This window comes from Staurois parvus, unplaced genomic scaffold (assembly GCF_062004578.1).
Source record: "Staurois parvus isolate SC_StPar_1 unplaced genomic scaffold, SC_StPar_1.0 ptg000153l, whole genome shotgun sequence".
NCBI lineage: Eukaryota > Metazoa > Chordata > Amphibia > Anura > Ranidae > Staurois > Staurois parvus.
This window is the reverse complement of record NW_028317949.1, coordinates 17,215,774-17,231,635: the sequence shown is the minus strand read 5'-3', so window position 1 is coordinate 17,231,635 and position 15,862 is coordinate 17,215,774.

Genomic DNA, 15,862 nt, shown 5'->3' with positions numbered 1-15,862 from the left:
GAATTCAGGTGCAAACAGCAAATTTCACTACTCCCCTTGATTTTTTTGGAGCTGTTTTTCACAGAAGATCTGTATGTATTGATTGTTGATCAAAGCAATTTATATGCACAACAATTTATTGACACCAACCCAAATTCAAACCTTGTAAGTCCATTCACATGGAAACCCAATACGGTTTCTGAATTTCAATTTTTATTGGGGCCAACCCTCAACATAGGCATTATTAAAAAAAATGAATTGTGGTTGTATTGGTTCATAGACCCAAGTCATTATATGCCCATGTTCTCTGCTGCCATGGCCAGGCATAGAAATGAAAGTATAATGTGTTTTATGCATTTCAACGACAACACACTCTGTTGTTCTCGGGGTGACATTGAATTTGACCGGCTCCACAAAATTTGGTCCCTTGTAAATCACCTTAACCAAACATTTGCAGATGTCTATATTCCCCAGCAAAACATCTGTGTTGATGAGTCCCTCATTAATTTTTCTTGCATTCAATTTCTCCCCAGCAAGAGTGCCAGATATGGGGTCAAGATGTATAAGACCTGTGAGAGGGCAACAGGCTATACATATACGTTTCGGATTTAAGAGGGAAAAGATAGTCACGTGCAGCCCCCCGGATGCCCAAACTACATGGGGAGCAGTGGCAAGATAGTTTGGGACTTGGTGTCATCCTTTTTCCATATGGGGTACCACTTATACGCTGACAATTTTTATTCAAGTGTGCCACTATTTAGACATTTGTACATTGTGGCACCGTGCAACGTAATGTGTGCCCACCATTAGAAGTGGGTGGATGCAGGGCAGTATTTTCTAATGGTGGGCATACCACACACTTTTTCTGGCAGAGATTTCTTCTCTTTTTTTCATTCAGTCCACAGGCTGTATACAAAAAAAAAAGAACATAGCATATATACCCAACAAGGACCAGCAACGTACTGGTACATCCCTGGACTTTGAATGGTTATACCAGGATGATGCCTACAGCTGCAGGCATCATCCTGATATTGTTGTTTTCAGCTGGCAATTGTCTTTCATGTAAAAGCAATCCTAGTGGCTAATTGGCTGCAGGATTGCTTTTACAAGCAGTAGAATATGATGCCCCCCTCCTCCGCTGCATTCCACGGCCTTCTCGGGCAGTCTCTTGCCATCGGGGGACCTGAGAATGCAGCCGGTGTTTCTGCCAGCTGACCATAGAGCTGATTGGAGACCATAATGGTGCCAAATAGCTCTATAGTCTAAGAAATCAGAAGCTATGAGCATTTCAGTTTCGCAGGATATAAACAGCGCCATTTGTAAATTGGGAAAGCATCTGATTGCACCGATCTTGGTTTGATTAGATAATGTAAGGGCAGAGGAGATATCTAGAGTCGGAAAGACCCCAGATTTCTCAAAAAAGAATATATGACAATGCCCATTGAAGTTATAGGGGGTATTTGCATTCCCTGTAAAAGTATTAAAAGTAATTAAATAAAAATGAAAGGGACAGTGTAAAAATAATTACAAAAATTAAAATAACTTAAAAAAAAGCACCCTCGCCCTTCCGCACGCGCACACCTGTGCCGGTATGTAAACAGCGGTTGCACCATGCATGTGAGGTATCGCCATGAACATCAGATAAAGGGCAGTAATTCTAACACTAGACCTTCTCTGTAAATCTAAAATGGTAGCTTGTAAAGGCTTTTATAGCATTGCCTATGGATAATAAAACGTATGCAGTTTGTCGCCATTGCACGAGACATACGCAGTTTTAAAGCATGTCATGTTTGGTATCTATTTACTCGGCATACCATCATCTTTTATATTTTACCTAATAATTGGGCAATATACTGTGTTTTTGTGCATTAAAAGTAAAAAAAGTGTATTTTTTAAAAAAGATTTGCGTTTGAAAAATCGCTGCGTGAGTACTATGTGACATAAAAAATTGCAGCACCCACAATTTTATACACTAGGGTGTTTACTTTAAAAAATATATAATGTTTGAGGTTTATATTAATTTCCTAGCAAAAAATACAGATTATTTTCATGTGAACAAAAAGTGTCAGAAAGGCTTGATCTTCAGGTGGTTAGAAGAGTGAGTGCTGTGTGGCATAAAATTCTAATGCTGGGCATAAAATGCCCCCATACCCCTTTTTGGAAAGTAGACACCCCAAACTATTTACTGAGAGGCATGTTGAATCAATAGAAGAATTTATTTTTTACCAAATAAAAATGACAAAAAAATGTATTTTACACATAATTGTCAATTAAATGATTTATTGCTCACAAATTCCATGGGTATATGTAGAATGACTCCCCAAAATATATTCTGCTACTTCTCCCGAGTATGGTGGTACCATATGTGAGAGACTTTTTGGCAGTCTAGCCAAATACAGGACCCCAAAATCCAATTATCACCTTCAGGCTTTTAAAGGGCTTTATTTCCTCATTACACTTCCTGACTACCTATCACAGTTTTGGAGGCCCTGAAATGCCAGGATAGCACCAAACCCCCCAAAATGACCCCTTTTTGGAAAGTAGACAGGAATTTGCTAAGAAGCATGGTGAGTATTTTGCAGATCTCGTTTGTTGCCACAAGGTTTTGGAAAATGAAGAAAAAAACAAAAAGATATTTTTTCTTTTCATTTTTATATTTCAAAACCTTGTGAGAAAAAAATGACATTTGCAAAATACTCACCATGCCTCTTTTTAAATTATTTGGGGTGTCTACTTTCCAAAAAGGGGTCATTTTGGGGGGTTTGGTGCTATCCTGGCTTTTCAGGGCCTCCGAAATTGTGATAGGTAGTGAGGAAGTAGTGAAATGAGGAAGTTACGCACCTTCGGGCTTTCAAAGTGGTCATTGGATTTCAGGCTCCTGTAGGTGGCTAGGCTGCCAAAAGGTCTCACACATGTGATATCCCCATACTCGGTTGAAGTAGCAGAATGTATTTTGGGGTGTAATTACACATATACCCATGGCTTGTGTGAGTAATATATCATTTAAATGACAACTTTGTGTAAAAAAAAAATGTTTTTGTCATTTTCCAGAAACTTGTGGAAAAAAAAAATCTTCCATGGACTCAATATGCCTCTCAGCAGATAGCTTAGGGTGTCTACTTTCTGAAAAGAGGTCGTTTGGGTTTTTTGTACTATCCTGGTATTTTAGCACCTCAAGAAATGTGATGGGCAGTCAGAAAGTAAAAGCTGTGTAAATTTCATTATCTATATCATAGTTTGTAGATGCTATAACATTCACACAAAGCAATCATTATACACTTATTGGGATTTTTTAACCAAATACATGGAGTAGAATACATTTTGGCCTAAATTTATGATGAACTTTGAGTTTTTGGGATATTTTTTATGACCGAAATGAGAATATGTTGTTTTTTAAAAAAAAATTTTTTTGTTTCCAAACCTTTTTTTGTTTATAGAGCCAAAAATAAAAAGCACACAGATGATCAAATACCACCAAGAGAAATATCTATTTGTGTAAAAAAAAAAGATGTAAATTTAGTTTGGATACAGCATTGCATGACCGCACAATTATCAGTTGAATTAGTGCAGCGCCAAGTAGCAATAAAAGGCTTGGTCATTATGGGGGGTAGATCTTCTGGAGGGCAAGTGGTTAAATGATGTGCTGGATTCTCTTAGGAGAAATATCCATGCTGATATTATGAATATGATGCAGCAATTCAAATAAGAGGTACGGTATCTGAAGTGGGCGAGAGAGTTTCACACATAGAACACAAGATGGGGGAATTCACAACTACTTTCAATTATTTGGTAGAGGAATGTAATGAGCAGGAAGGTGACATAGGATGGCTAAAAGCTAAAGTGGCTGGTTTGTGCTTAAAGAGACCCTACCTGATATGCCACTGGAGCAGTTACTTATTGATACAATTCTCAGGTTGCCAAAATCCAAACACCTTCCTGACAATGTGCCAAGAGATACCATTGCCTGCCTTCACTACTACCATGTAAAAGAGAAACCCCTTAGGATCACCAGAAATCCTGAAAATATGTTGGAAGCCTTGCACAACCTTTCTCTATATCCAAATCTGTCAGCATACACTATGCAGAAGAGGAGAAATCTGGCCACAGTAACTAAGCCACTCCACAATCACTGTATACCTTATGGATGAGGGTACCAAGCAAACCTGACAATTACTAAGGATGGCAAAAACTTTACAGTCATGAATGTCACAGCTGGTATTCAACTTTTGAAGGATTGGCATTTAGTAGAAGGTGAACCTAGGCAGAGAGACTCAGATCTGTGACACTCTCCAGCTACTTCAGAGTGGCATAATGAAACACCAGAGAGCCAGCAGAACACTTCAACTCATGTAAGATAGAGCAATTGCTCTGGCAGTAGCAATATGTGCACCGTGGAATTTGATCTATTAACCCTACAAAAGTTAGCGGTAAAATATAGCCGCACAGATTTCCTTTGGGAATTACCTTTTTTAAGATTACTCATTTGTTTCTACTAAATACTACTAAAAGTTGCAGTTCAAGCTTAGGAGAGTTTTTCTTCTGGCCATTTATTTGTTATTGATGAATATGAATTAAGCTCTTGTACATTTAGGGTCCTGAAGATCCCAAGTCCTTACCTTGCTGGCGGGAAGGTCTACCTCTTTGGAGCAGTAACATTCTTTTGCCACCAAGGTTGCTGAAAACAGCTGGCACTTTTGAGAAATCCAGTTTAAGGTTACATTCATCAAGAGTCAATCTGTTGGAGTTTTTCTTTGCTGTTTTCTCTTTTTCATTGAACCAAAAGAAACCACATCATTCCAAATATCTTCCTTTAAAGTAAAATGGCTTAATAGCCCAGCAGAGAGGCATATGCTGTGGAAAGAGACACAGAAACTTTATTGTGACATATTGTGCCTGCGAGGTACTCACTTTAACTCTTGCAATCCTCCCTTTTTCTCACAGCAGCAGTTTCCACATCTAGTTTTTGGCAAGGCTCCTACGAAGATAAGATATTGCTATTAAGAATACCTTAACATTTAAGGCTTTTTCTTCCATTTCAGATGATATGGGAAGATAAGTCATTCTTACCTGTGAGATAATCATTCTTTATACACATTGGTCACTTTGTATACTGTGACAGTAGGCAGGTAAAATCACCTGGTTGTGTCCAGGACTGCATATATATCTGTCCGAGATTTAGGCTCTATGTGGATTTGTTCCACTAGGGGGAACTGCTGAGCCTTCAAAAGTGAGGTAATGAGCCCAGCTGAAGGTAGTGGGCTCATTAGGGCCTCTATAAAACTTCCCAGCCTGCTTAGGGAGTTGATCCATCCTGGAACCAGATCTGTGGCTGAGTAGACTGGGGAGTACCATACTTGTCTGTGCGGTGAGACAAAGGCCTGTGTGGCTAGCCTCCAACTGATAGGGACTGGGTGTAGCATAAGGCTGTACCTAGTGGATAGCTAGGGAAGTTATTGTATAGTAAGTGGCCAAGTTGGCAAGGATTTAATTTCATGTTTCTTTTTGGTTTGATGTTTTTCTTGTAAATAGTGTAAATAAACCGCACCTTTTTTGTTTTTCACTGTTGACTTGCTGTGCCTGTTTTTTTGTGTTGTGAACTCACCCAGGGGGTCACACACACCCACTGTCGAGCAAACCCCTTTACATATGGTGGAGGACCACGGGCAGTTCGTGGTAAATAAAGGCCAGCATGGAGAAGATAATAAGACAGTTAGCTCTGGCGAATGCCAATCAAAAACATGCAAATGTCGATCAACAAAAGACTAATGCAGCCCAGCAGAAAGCCCTGCAACAAGCGGAGGGCCGCCATAGGGAATTGCTGGCACAACAGGAGCAGAGACACCAGCAACAAATTGAGGCCATGATGAAGCAGCTCCAGCCGAGGCAGCAGACTGAGGCTGGGAGTGATTCTGGTAATACACCATCATTTTGTGTGGGCCGTTTATTGCCAAAAATGAATGGAGATGATGATCCTGAGGTTTTTTTAACCACATTTTAACAGACTGCTGAAAGGGAAAAGTGGCCTAAAGAGCAGTGGGCTGGACTGATGGCCCCATTATTAGCTGGTGAGTCGCAGAAAGCTTATTATGACCTGGAGCCTGACCAAGCAAAAGACTATGATGTGCTGAAATGAAATAAAATGATGTGTTACCCTCGCTGTCCGTGCTCAGCGTGTGCTCAGCGTGTGCATAAATGGACTTTTCGGCTTGGGAAACCTCCCAGATCACACATGTATGATCTAATTCACCTGAGCAGGAAATGGCTACAGCCAGAGACTTTGACCGCCCCGAAAATTGTGGAACGTGTCATTATGGATCGGTTCCTGAGATCTCTTCCTAATGCCATTCAATGGTGGGTCAGCCATGGAGACGCGGAGACAGCAGACAAGCTTGTGGATCTAGTTGAGAGGTACTTGGCTACAGAGAACCTGACCTCCTCTTCCAGAGACTCACGAACTTTCCACCCTAAGACCAGACCATCCCCAGCGACAGGTAAGATGATACCAAGGGGTGAGGGTGGAGAGAGTGAGAGGGTGGGAGTTTTACCCAATGTCTGGCAAGAGCGGCCAGGAAGGTCAAGGCCACAAGAGGTGGTGAAAAAGATTATTTGCTACCGCTGCCGGCAAGAGGGACATATTGCAGCCAATTGCCCAGTGGTGGATGAGCCAATGTAATGTGACTTTCTAAGGGACAGACGTCAGTCGCTGTTTACGACAGTCGCATGCACTGCCAGTCGGGGCACCGAGAAACATTTATGTAAAATGTCTATTAATGGAAGTAATGTTGTTATGTTGCTGGATTCAGGTAGCCTGGTAACTTTGATAAAAGAGGAATTATTAACTACAGAGGTCTCTGGGCATAAGAAGGTGGCTGTTATTTGTGTGCATGGGGACACCAGAGAGTATCCAGTGGAAACCATGTCTTTTGAGACCCCCAAAGTTAACCTGTCTTATCAGGTAGGGTTGTTGCCTCACTTACCACATAATGCCATTGTGGGAAGGGATTTTCCAAAATTCTGGGAACTCTGGGATTGTCCTGACCCCCCCACTGTCCCCCCGTCAGACCAGGAAGGTGAATGCCAGAAATCCTCTGAGTGTGGTGAGGACTCTCCCAAGTTCCCCTTGTTGGTACTAGCAGGGGGGACTCAAGGAACTAGAGAGAAGCCCACCTCTTCAGACTAAAACCTGCCGGCTGTTGAGTTTTGGGACTTAGAGGTTCATAGGGAAAATTTTGCCACCGAACAGTTGAAAGACCCCACACTGATAAAAGCGTGGGAAAATGTGGGAAAAATAGATGGCAAACTAGTGAACCCAGCTAAGACTTGTGCTTATCTGTACTTCCTTGTAGAAAGGGACCTACTATATCGAGTCACTCAAGGGGTGGAAGAAACCATTGCTCAACTGGTGGTGCCCAGACCTTACAGGAAGTTGGTGTTGGAGTTAGCTCATAGACACATCGTTGGGGGTCATTTGGGTGCAGAGAAAACACGGGAGAGAGTATTGCAGAGGTTCTATTTGCCTGGGGTCATTAAGGAGATAGAAAATTATTGTTCCTCTTGCCTGGTGTGTCAGAATTCAGCCCCTATGCCCCATTTCCGTAGTCCACTCGTACCTCATCCCATCATTGAGGTAGCTTTTGAGAGGATTGCATTGGATTTGGTAGGTCCGCTGGTGAAGTCCGCTAGGGGGCATCAGTACATGTTGGTCATACTCGACTATGCCAATCGCTATCCAGAGGCAATTCCGCTCTGAAATACCTCTGCCAAGATGATAGCTAAGGAGTTATTTCTCATTTTCAGCCGAGTGGGTATTTCAAAGGAATTGCTTAAGTACCAGGGTATCTCCTTTGTGTCCCGGATGATGAAAGAACTGTGCAAATTGTTCAAAGTAACACAATTGCGTACCTCTGTGTATCATCCCCAAACAGACGGTTTGGTTGAAAGGTTCAACAAAACTCTGCAACAAATGTTAAGGAAGGTGGTGGATAAAGATGGAAAGGGGTGGGATTAGCAAATACCCTATTTGATGTTTGCCATCCGGGAGGTACCCCAGTCCTCTGCGGGTTTTTCACCTTTTGAATTGCTCTATGGGAGACACCCAAGAGGGCTGTTGGACATTGCCAAAGAAACTTGGGAAAGTGGGAGTTCTCCCCACTGGAGTGTGATTGAGCACGTCGCCCAAATGCGAGATAGAATTGCCCAGGTAATGCCGATCGTAAAAGAACATTTGGCCCAAGCGCAGTTAGTGCAGCAGAGGGTGTACAATCGGGGAGCCCAGAACAGGTCATTTGCCCAGGAAGATAGAGTACTAGTATTAATCCCTACATTAGAAAGCAAATTCCTGTCCAAATGGCATGGCCCAAACGAGGTAATGGAGAAAGTGAGCAAGGTGAACTATAGGGTCAGACAACCAGGAAGGCGAAAACCTGAACAGATCTATCACATTAATCTGTTGAAGGCCTGGAGGGACAGGGAATCCCTAGTTGCAGGGGCTTTGTCACCAGCTCAATCTGACTGCCTGGTTCCTGAGGTTGGAATAGCAGTCATGCTATCTAAACTCAACAACAGGAAGTTAAAGAGTTTGTGCTCCACAACACAGAGGTTTTTTCTGCGCTGCCGGGACAAACCTCTGGGGTGGAGCATTACATTATCACCCCACCGGGTGAAAGGGTAAAACTAAAACCCTATAGAATCCCAGAGGCCCATCGGGAGGCAATACGTGGGGAAGTGCAGAGAATGTTGGATTTAGGGGTGATAGAGGAGTCCCAGAGTGACTGGTCCAGCCCCATAGTGTTGGTGCCCAAACCGGATGGGAGCTGGCAATTTTGTAATGACTTTTGACAGTTAAATAAAGTTACAAAATTTGACACCTACCCCATGCCAGGGATAGATGAATTAATCAAGTGCAGGCTGTACTGGATTAGATACGGAAAGCTGGGTTTACGGCCAACCAAAAGAAGTGTACTATTGGACAGGAAGAGGCCAGGTACCTTGGGTACACTATTGGGAGAGGAGTAATAAAACACCAAATCAACAAAGTTGAAGCGATCCAGAGTTGGCCATGCCCAAACAACAAGAAGCAGGTATGGGCCTTTCTAGGAATTGCTGGCTACTATCGGCTATTCATTCCCCATTTTGCTTCTCTGGCATTGCCCCTAACCAACTTGACAAAAGGGAAGGAGTCAGTCATGGTTAAGTGGTCCCCGGAGGCTGAAGCAGCACTTCAGTCTTTAAAAAGAGCCTTACAGTATGTAGCCAGCCAGTTCTATACTCACCAGACTTCTCAAAAGACTTTTTGGTTCAGATGGATGCATCCGATGTTGGCTTAGAAGCAGTGTTGTCCCAGGTTTGGAAGGGGGAGGAGCACCCAGTAATCTACCTGAGCAGAAAGCTAAAGTCTCACGAGGAAAATTACACCACGATTGAGAAGGAGTGTTTAGCAGTAAAGTGGGCTCTAGATTCCCTGTGGTACTATCTGCTAGGCAGACATTTTGACCTGGTCACGGATCACACTCCCTTAAAGTGGATGGCTCAAAATAAAGAGACCAATAGAAGTGTAAATAGGTGGTTCCTGGCCCTACAAGAATTCCACTTCACGGTAAAGCATCACCCTGGAGTTCAGATGGGGAATGTGGATGCTTTATCCCGGGTTCATGCCTGCCTGAAACAAGAGTGGGGGGGGGGGTATGTGACAGTAGGCAGGTAAAATCACCTGGTTGCATCCAGGATGGTATATATACTGTATCTGTCGGAGATTTAGGCTCTATGTGGATTTGTTCCTTTAGGGGGAACTGCTGAGCCTTCAGCAGTGAGGTAATGAGCCCAGCTGAAGATAGTGGGCTCATTAGGGCCTCTATAAAACTTTCCAACCTGCCAAGTTGGCAAGGATTTCATTTCATTTCATGTTTCTTTTTGGTTTGATGTTTTTCTTGTAAATAGTGTAAATAAACCGCACCTTTTTTGTTTTTCACCTACACTGCTGTCTTGCTGTGCCTGTTTTTTGTGTTGTGAACTTACCCAGGGGGTCACACACACCCGCTGCCGAGCAAACCCCGTTACAATACCAAACGTGAAATAAATTTCATTTCTAAACAAACTATGGCAGAAAATCAAGTTTTTAGGCCAAGACCATACTATTATCTGTGACGACTTCAGCACTGTCCCTGATATCCAGCTGGACATTTCCAAAGAAGTCTGCAAGAATCTACATACATACATTGTCACACTTCATCAAGACTTCCAGTTTATATGATGTGTGGCGATGTCAACATGCCACAGAAAGAGACTATTCTTTCTTTTTCACCTGTCATCTTATCTACTCTAGATTGGATTTATTTCTTGTGGAGACATTTTTACTGTAGAAAGTGAGTGATTCAGCGATATACAAAATAACTTGGTGATGTGTTACTTATATCTACACCAGAATTCACGACTGAAATATCAAAGTTCATTCATTAATTTTTTTAAATTAATACTAAATCTAAGTTATACTACTTTGGTTTGTGAAATTCCCATAAGGCAACTATTAGGGGCATCTCTGAATCGGAAGTGCAGAACACAGCAGCTCAATGACCTCTTAACAGAGTAACAATCTTTAGAAAAATTAAACAAGAAATCACCCTCCCTGGCTTCCAGTTCTAAATTGTCTCAGATTAGACATCAAATCCATTCTTTATTTATCTCACAACATGCCCACCATCTATGATCCACTAAATCTAACCTTTATCAGCATGACAATAAGGCTGGCAAGCTTTTAGACACCCAAATTCAAGAAAAAGTAGCCAAAAAAAAATTCCCTCTCAATACACCCAAAACTGGGCTCCAAGCTAGTACCATTCATTTGCCTTCATTATTGTTATCATTGGATGCATAAAAAGCTTTTGATCACATACATTAGGAATACTTAGAACAAGTTTTAGAGAAATTTGGCTTTAGTGGGAAAATCAATTCTGTAATCTCCAAAACATTCTTCAAATTGTTCTTCAAAAAACTTTTAATTACTAATGGCACATGGCAAGGCTGTCCATTATCACCATTAGTCTGCGACCTACAACCACTTGCCGAAAATATAATAAATCACCCTGACATTTCTGTGATCAGTTTTAAAAGAGAACATATAATCTCTTTGTTTGCAGATAAAGTTATTTTCTCTGTTTACTTCGGTTCTTTCCCTACCTGTTGTCCATGATACACTACAAATATTAAACAAAACAATTGCAAGATTAATTAATCTAAATCATGCATTCTGGGTATGGCAATTCCACAGGAACAGCAGAATATGCTCCAATCCAACCTCCCATACCCTTGGACTAAAGACACTCTACAATATATGGGTATTGAACTTACGACACCTTTTGCAGATTTATGTAAAGTCAATTATATATGCCACTACTTAGCTCCAGAGAGAATTAGAACGCTTACAGAAATTTTTCATTTCATGGGCAGACTAGCAGCCTATAAAATGATAATTCTTGGGGTGTGGCCTGGTTGCTGGAGAAGATGGTTACTTGATCTCTCAGCTCTACCCCTCCACAACACAATCTAGGACCATCCAGCCTATCAGCAGCCACAAGGGATCGTTCCGGCTACTTGAGATTTACATGTGGCCCACTCAGCCTCCAGACCATCATAGCGCCAGGAGCAGAGAGACCCAGAACCGCTGTATGAGCAGCGGGCACCAGCCAAAATCACCTCCTTGGACATGGCTGACCCAGTGGGCCATTCAATTGCTGCAGTCCCTATTCCAGCTGAGAGAGGTAAGAGGTTGGCTAATTTCCCTGCAAACTCATTAAACAATTGAATGAACATTTTCAGAGAGTGGTGATTCCATACTTTTTGCCAGGGGTTGTAATCCTGTCCTGAACCTGATGTAAACCTGATATGAACCGTTGAACAAATTCTGTATGAATTAGCTGTAAAACCTGAGCTTCAATTCTCACCACATACAGTATATGTGAAGCAGCTCTTAATGGGTTGGATCTGTGAGCATCCCTTCAGTTCAGAGTATAATGTGTTGGTGGGCTCTACATACTTCCTGTTTATATTGTCTACCTGTGTTCCAGGATCTGTTTCATTTCCTGGGCATAGCCTCCAGCTAGTGAGCATGTGCAGGCAAGTAAATTGCTGCAGTGTGGAGAGCAGGATCCTGGAATGGAAGCGCCTCTTGAAACTGCTAGGGAAAGGGGGTAGTGGGGGGGGGGTTTGCTGGTACTCTCGTGTTTCCCTGGAGACTAGGCATTCCCCGCTACCGATTGATACATCCAATGAAAGAAGCTGAATAGTATTTATTGGAAGTAGAAATTGTCATTGCATTGCTGAGGAAGGACTGGTTAATGAAAGATTATGCAGGTAGTGAAAAAGGCTGAACAGTGTCACCTAATAGAGGAGTTTTAGCCCCTAAGAGGGAAACAAGACCTGCAGTCCATAGCATCTGACATTAAAAACATCTTAACAGAAGCAGTAACAGACTTGAAGGAGGAGATACGGGGGTATCCGATTGCCTAGGGGAAGTTGAAAGAGCAGCAGGCTGCCATGATGCAGATATCCAGGAACTACAGCAAAATGGAGCCCAATATTATTACCACCTTATCACAATGCAGTGCAAATTAGAAGACCTGGATAACGGGCCACCGCAGAAATTTATGCATGCGTGGGATACCCCATTCAGTGGAACACAACCAGATTCCATTAGCCATGCAATGCCCGGTCTACAATCTGCTGGAAAGGCCCCAGGACTCTCTCTGGTGGAGCTGGAAATAGCTCATAGGGCCCTCCATCCTCGTGGCAAAGAGGGTGACCCCCTGATGGATATCATCTGTTGCTTTACAGATTACAGACTCAAGGAAGAAGTCGCCATTAGGGCCAGAGAGCAGGAAGAAGTTACCTTCAATGGATCAGACGTAAAAGTCTTCCAGGACCTCTCCCAAATCAACTTAAATCATAAAAGAGCCCAGCGTCTTATTCTAACCGTCCTTAGAGAAAGGAACATCCCTTATAAATGGCTCTTTCCGTTTGGTCTTTGTGTGTTGGTCCAGGGCCGCTCCCTCACCTTGCAAACCCCTGCAGATTTACCACAGTTCTTCGAACACTTAAGCCTACAACCTATGCCAGTACCAGAACGGTACTAAGAATTCAGTGTACCGGAGTTCTGGAAGGAAGTATTGCCTCCCATAGGCGACCTATGCACGCCTTGCCACAGACTGAACGCGACACCCTACAGAAGATCCAGTGGATCCGTCTGCTGCACCAGAGAATATGTAAATATACTTTTGCTCAGCAGGACACCTTTTTTATGCCCTTTCATTATTACTCCCTCCTTCATGCTGTTTTTCCCATTTGTATGCAACCTCACACCCATTTAACTGCCACTACGCAGTGAAGATGGTCTCTACTTGTATATTTGGTAAGGTGTGTTTGTCCTCGGCCCATTTGAGATGCCCAGGTTCTATGCCATAGAGAAGCAGGATTAAAGCCTCACTACATTTCTAAGAGAATGCCACCAGCTGCAGTTTTACGAGGAGAATACCTGCTTAGCAGTGGATCGTATTTGGGCTGCAGAATCCTGTAAGCTGAACTCACTTAGCTTTAACCCATAACGCATGCGGTAGTGCCTAGACCGCAACTTTTGGTAAGCAAGGTCTGAGTTCAGGGTGCTCTGCACTGTTGCATTGACACTCTGACATTGACAGGATGAGATTTTGATGATAAGCCCACCCGCTGTTCGGGTATTCCCACATGTCATAAACAGTGGACATATGGAGTCACTGTTAGTCCTTATGACAATAGAAACACGGAGGCCTAACAATTTTTGGGATATTATCTCCCCATAGGAGAACATTGCTTACCTATCCACATGTGCAATTTTACAGTTAATATTGTTTTTGAGGTTTACTATACTTTACTAAGAGTGACTGTGATCCTCTGGTGGTGGTCAACTGCACCCCTAACATGGGATTGACAGTGTTTGGGGGTCCCCGACGAGTCAGTGGTTATGCTTTTCTGTGCTATGAGAGCTTCCGCCTTCCAGGAGGAAGGTAGTAACCTCCCCCTCCTCCATGAGCACATTGCTGAGGGTATGCTGTCTCTCAGATAACTCAGAGATAGGGGCAGTCTTTCGTGGCTGGAGATGTGGCACCCTCCCTGGGAAGTGACACCTAAACTGAAGGAAGGCTCTGTTTAAATAACTCTGCCAGGGATAGTCCCTAGGCAGTACTGAAGCTGATGATTTATTTATGATGGGGCCTGAATCTCCGGAGCCGAATGTCTGCCCAGTATGTGCTCTCGATTATATTGTAAGATCTAATAATGATGGATTTGCCCTGAACCGCCAAGCATCAGGGTGGTCCTCCAGCTGAAGAGTTTGTCCTCTTGTCAATTTACCAAAGCCGATAAAACTCTCACATCAGTCTGGTCATAGGCCAGGCTGTACCTTAGTGTTTCAGTTAGAAATTGTAGACTAGAACCATCTCATGTCCAGGCCTACCCGGAATACTCTTTTTCTCTCTTTTCTTTTTCTCTGTTTTTTCCTATATGTCTTCTATATTTGTAATCCCTCTTTTTTCTCCCTGATATCTTACTACTTCCTTTCTTTAGACCTCTCCCTCCACCATCCTTAACCCTATCCCTCGTACTTTTCCCCTCTCCCTTCCCCTCCCCCTGAATCTTTTTGCCCCCCCTTTTTTTTTCTTCCTTTCCCTTTCACCTCCTACCTGATCGAGTCTCTTTCCCGAAGTAATAGATTATTCTTCCCATAATCACCTAAAACACTCACTGGGACAATTATACTTTTGGCCTCTTCTCTCACTTTCCTCTATTTCTGGTGAAATGCCTTCCTCCAACACATTGAAATTGGTCTCATTGAATGTCAGGGGACTAAACACTCCTGAAAAGAGGTCTATGGTACTGAGAGAATTAGCCAAACACAGGGCCCAAGTTGCGTATCTACAAGTAACGCATTTTAGAGGCCCGAAAATTCCTAAACTTTATAACGCTAGCTTTCCAGTGTTGTTTCATGCCTCCTCATCTACATCTAAAACAAAAGATGTAGGTATCTTGATATCAAAGAACCTCCCCGTTCAAATATCTGAACACCTAGTGGATAAAGAGGGTTGCTTTCTTTTTTTAAAAGGGAAGATTTACGGCCGCCCTATTACACTCGCGAACATATATTGTCCCAATGAAGGTCAAGTGTCCTTTATCCAAAAAGTGACTGACCTTCTAGTTCCATTTCACGAGGGTATAGTGATATTAGGAGGGGATATGAATGTACCTCTTAATCCACTTCTAGACTCATCTACGGGTACCTCTGCTGTTCTGTATAGGGCTCTTAAGCAAATTAAATTACAATTGAATTTACTATCCTTACATGACTCATGGAGGATACTGCACCCAGACACAAAAGATTATACTTATTACTCATCACCTCATCGCAAATATTCACGCATCAATTACTTCTTTTTTTCACAAAGTGATCTCCCACATCTCCACTCTGCTAGCATCGAACCCATGTACATCTCAGATCACCTTCCGGTGACTATCTCCTTAAGCTTCCCTAAATTGCAGGCTAAACCCAAAAAGTGGACAGTAAACTCTTAGTCAGTGACCCAATTGACCTCGCCAAACTCCAATCATCCTTGCTAGACTACTTTGCTAATACTTTGCTAGACGACTGAGACCTCTGTCCTGAATCTCTGGTTGGCTCATAAATGTGTACTCCGACGGGAATGTATTTCTTTGACAGCACAAAATAAAAAACTTCACTAGGCCCATATCTCAGATCTTCTAGCACAAATGTGTTCTTTGGAAATGACTCATAAACAAAGTAGGGCAGATGATGTTTACAACTCCTTGGTAGAAACCAGGAAAATCCTGCTAGAAGCTCTGGGCA